The sequence below is a fragment of the Dromiciops gliroides genome, chromosome 1, assembly GCF_019393635.1.
Source record: "Dromiciops gliroides isolate mDroGli1 chromosome 1, mDroGli1.pri, whole genome shotgun sequence".
Taxonomy (NCBI): Eukaryota; Metazoa; Chordata; class Mammalia; order Microbiotheria; family Microbiotheriidae; genus Dromiciops; species Dromiciops gliroides.
Genome location: NC_057861.1, coordinates 591,137,147 through 591,141,932, shown reverse-complemented (window position 1 = coordinate 591,141,932; position 4,786 = coordinate 591,137,147). Strand labels below are relative to the sequence as shown.

Sequence of the window (4,786 nt, the reverse complement as noted above, 5' to 3'; positions counted from 1 at the left end):
AAATGTAGTTTCCTTGATTATCTCTTTTAATTGGGTCTATTTTTGCTTTTGCTTTGTCTGAGATTATGACTGCTACCCCTGACTTTTTTTTTAATCAACTGAAGCACAATAGATTTTGCTCCAACCCCTTACTTTAACTCTGTATTTGTCTTTCTGTTTCAAGTATGTCTCTTGTAAACAACCTATTGTTGGGTTCTGGTTTCTAATGCATTCTGCTATATGCCTCAGTTTTATGGGTGAGTTCATTCCATTCACATTCACTGTTATTATTCCTAACTCTGTATTTTCTTCTGTCCTATTTTCTTCTGTTTATCCTTCTTTTTGTCCCTGCCCTTCCTCAAAAGTCTACATTGCTTTTAATCACTGCTTCCCTTAATCCACTCTCCTTTTCATCACTTTCTCTTATTCCTCTCTCCCCTTTTACTTTCTTGTTGGGTAAGATAGATTTTTTTTTTTTTAGTGAGGCATTGGGGTTAAGTGATTTGCCTAGGGTCACACAGCTAGTAAGTGTTAAGTGTCTGAGGCCGGATTTGAACTCAGGTACTCCTGACTCCAGGGCCAGTGCTCTATCCACTGTGCCACCTAGCTGCCCCAAGATAGATTTCTATACCCAGAGAAGTGTGTACATATTCCCTCTTTGAACCAATTCTGATGAGAGTGAGTGGACTGGAAGAATGTTTTACTCTCATCTTTTGTTGGCTCTGCTGCTCCAAAATTAATTTCGAGGCATTATTTTAGTTGTTTAGAGGGGAATGTTGAGAGACTTTTGGCTGGGTTGCTGCCTCTTTCTTACTATATCTTTGAAGTAACTATTCCTTTTAAAAAACCAATTTATTTATTTTATTCTTAATTTAAGAAATAAAACAAGCATTTCATAACAAAGTGGGTGAAAACATAGAGGATTGCATCTGAAATTGCAGATTTATTACATACAACTTAGTATTCCTTTCAAATATGTAACATGTAACTTTCTTTTTTTTTCCCCTTCTCCTCCCCCAAAATCTAGATGGATACCATTAGACACATATATGTCAGTTCTTTTTCTGGATTCAAACAACATCTTTCTTCATAGGATTTTTTGTGGTAAATTTGGGTATTTATAATAGTTATTCTTAAAATAATACTGCTATTACTGTATATCATATTCTCCTAGTTCTGCTTATTTTTCTCTTCATTATTTCATGGAGGCCCTCTCCATGCTTTTTTTTTTTTTGGGGGGGGGGAGCAATAAGGGTTAAGTGACTTGCCAAAGATCACACAGCTAGTGTCAAGTGCCTGAGGCTAGATTTGAACTCAGATCCTTCTGAATCCAAAGCTTATGCTTTATCCGCTGTGTCACCTAGCTGCCCCCTACCCTGTTATCTCTATTAAAGACATTTTATTCCTCAACTCATTGCTTTGATTTATTTGGAGACTTGATAACTTGACTCCCAATCCAGTATGCTTTTTGTGCAATCAACAAGAATGTTGTTGCTGTTTGTCCTTTGTTCTCAAAGAGGATCATAGGGTGATGTCATGGCTTGCAGTAAATTGGATTTAAGTGAGGGAGGGTGGTGAAAGTCACCAACCTCACTCTCTCCTCCAGAGTCATCTAGGTTCAGTGGCTAGATATATATAAGGATGACTAGAGATAGCCCGGGATATTTGTGTGTGTGTGTGTGTATTTTTGTGGGGCAATGGGGATTAAGTGACTTGTCCAGGGTCACACAGATAGTAAGTATCAAGTGTCTGAGGTCAGATTTGAACTCAGGCCTTCCTGAATTCAGGGCTGGTGCTTTATCCACTGTACCACCTAGATGACCCTGGCCCTGAATATTTTAGGGCAATTGGGGTTAAGTGACTTGCCTAGGGTCACACGCTAGTAAGTGATTGAGGTGAGATTTGAACTCAGGTCCTCCTGACTCCAGGACCAGTGCTCTATCTACTGTGCCACCTAGCTGCCCCCATCAATCAACAAGAATAAATTTATTAAACACATATTATATGCCAGGCAATGTGATTTTGAATATCAGTGAAAAAAAACTTCAACCATATAAAGTTATTGACATAGGCTTAGAATGACATGGGCTTTGAATCAATTAGATGGGTCTTCTCCTGTGAGAAGCAAACTTAAAGATGACCAGATATCAGGACAGACATGACAAGGAAGAAAGGGGAGATAAAGATTAATAGCAGGAATGTTTTTTGGGTTTGTCTACAAACCTAGCTGGATCCAGGAGACAGAGATAACCCCGAAGGTTAGGACCATCATTTAAAAAAAATCCCCTTGGCCTTTCCCTGAGGCCCCATTCTGGAAGTGCTGCTGCAACAACTGCTCATAGCTATCTCAGTTGTGATGGCTTCAAGGTTACTGTGGGGTGCCAGGGTGGTGGTGGTCCAGGCCTTGAGGGCCTCTTGCCTGGCTCAGGCTGCTGCTCACTCCATGGCAAGCGGAGGAGGCATCCCTTCTGATGAAGAGCAGGCTATTGGTTTGGAGAGAGAAACTATGATGTCTGCAAAGAATAATTTGGATCCCTACAATATGTTAGCCCCAAAGGCAGCTCCAGGGACTAAGGAGGAGCCAAACCTGGTCCCTTCCATCACTGACAAGTGAATAGTGGGCTGTATCTGTGAAGAAGACAACAGTCATCTGGTTCTGGCTTCACAAAGGTGAGACACAATGTTGCCCTAACTGCAGAACCCATTACAAACTGGTACCCCACCAGTTGTTAACCATTTCCCTGGCTCTCCCATTAAAAAAAATCCCCCTCAACTCTCAGCAATATGACAAGTATCCAAGCTTTCCCCACCCTACCGCAAAAGGAAACTTTCCAGTTTTCAAGTGGTCCGTCCCATCTATAAAAAGCCTTGCCCTTCCCACTGTCAGGGAGGTAATTCTTTCAAACTATTTTTCCTCCCTAAGAGGCTGTTTCTGACTCTTCTCAGTCATGTTACCTAGTGCCAAATAAAGGACTACTTTAATTCTAAATGGACTGTATGTGAGAGTGTAATTCTTCTCTCCTGGATCTATTTTCCAGGTCAGCAGTTTTTCCAAGGAGATATTTCATATTGCCCTCTATTTTTTTATTCATTTGGATTTGCTTTATTGGGTCTTGGTTTTTCATAAAATCACTAGCTTCCATTTGTTCAATCCTAATTCTCAGGCAATTATTTTCATCAGAGAGCTTTTGTATCACCTTTTCCATTTGGCTTTTCAAGCTGTTGACTTTTTTCTCATGTCTTTCCTGCATCACCCTCATTTCTCTTTCCATTTTTTCCTCCACCTCTCTGACTTTATCTTCAAAGTCCTTTTTGAACACCTCTATGGCCTGAGACCAATTTGTATTTTTCTTGGAAGCTTTAGATATAGGGGCCCTGACATTGCCATCTTTCTCTGAGGGGGCATCTAGATCTTCCTTGTCACTAAAGAAACTTTCTACAATCCTCACCTTTCTCTGTCTGCTCATCTTGCCTTACTTTTAGCTCCTTAAAGTGGTGCGCTGTTTCCAGGCTGCACTGTCCCAAGCTTCAGGGGGTCCCAGGTGGTATGATTTAAGGAGGGGCAGGTTCTTCACTTGCCTGGCCTGTTCCCTTGTCCATAGTTAACCCCAGGCCAACTTGCTAATCAACTAGACAGCAAAACTTTATGTGCTGTGGTTGTCAGTTCTGACGAGCCTGTGCCCTTCCCCCACCTAGGCCACTGCTACTGAAGCCTACCTCCTGGTTCCCAGCAGGGGTGAAAAACCCAAGTTCTGTCACAGCACCAGCATAGACCCCTGTAATCTCCCCCCTGACAAGGGCTCAGCCCTCTCACCAGACTGTGAGTTTAGTTCCAGATGACACTGGCGCCTCAGCTGATTCAGAGGCTCTGAGGGTCTCTTTCTCTGGTGAGGCCTTCCTGGGACTGGATCTGTGTCAGTGTGATAATGGGGTTAGGCTCCACTCCTGTCTTGCCACAGCAGCTCCCTCCTTCTGACCTTCCAAGCCATTTTTGGTTGGAAAAAATAAGAGTGTAATTCTTTATTGAGGAATACCTAAGAACCCACCACCTTTCACCTGGGACATATTTCTGGCACCCAACATAGGGCCTGTCAAATTCTTCTTTCTTCTTGCCACAGCAACCTCCCCCTTCCCCCTGTGTCATTACCAAATAGAAAAATGGAGAAGAAAAACCAGGAGGAAGAGGAGTGGAGGAATGGGAAGCAAGAAATAGAAGAAACAACAGTAGCAGAAAAAGAAAAGAAAAAGTGGATTGTCCTCTACAAGCAGAGGAAACTGCCTTCTACCTGCTCACCCAGAGAGAGGGAAATGAGGCAGCTGTAGTCCTCCACCTGCCTGATTGGGAACTGCTATCCTAGGGGTCAGACAAATGAGCTCCCCAAGGACCAGTGTTATCATGCAAAATGTGGGAGTTCTCAGAATAAACACAACCATAATATGTAGCTAAAGAATTTGGAGTCAAGATTCCCAATAGCCCTTTTGATTTGGGGCTGCAGTTCTTATTTTAATCAGCTCTTCAGGGAATAAGATAGTATTTAAGGAGAGCTGCTTCCCAGTACTGGGGAGTAGAGAAGTAAGGTATGCCTACTGCAGCCTCTGAGTGTTCAATTGAGGAACTTAGAGTGTTTTTTCTTTTTAGTCATTTCATTCTTTTGCTATCATTTTAATAGAGAATGGAATTAGAAAGAGAAGTAATTCAAGCATAAAGAACGTTGTTTTTGAAGTTTGTTTATAGACCATTTCCCTTCCAACAGGGATAGCCCTGGGCAAATTGTGAAGGGGTAGGGCATGGTGGTAGCCCTGAGTC

General features: G+C 42.2%; 1 pseudogene; it reads left to right on the top strand.

Moving 5' to 3' along the window:
- Window positions 1–2,335: 2,335 nt before the first annotated feature.
- On the top strand, window positions 2,336–4,302 carry LOC122752356 (annotated as a pseudogene).
- Window positions 4,303–4,786: the final 484 nt, after the last annotated feature.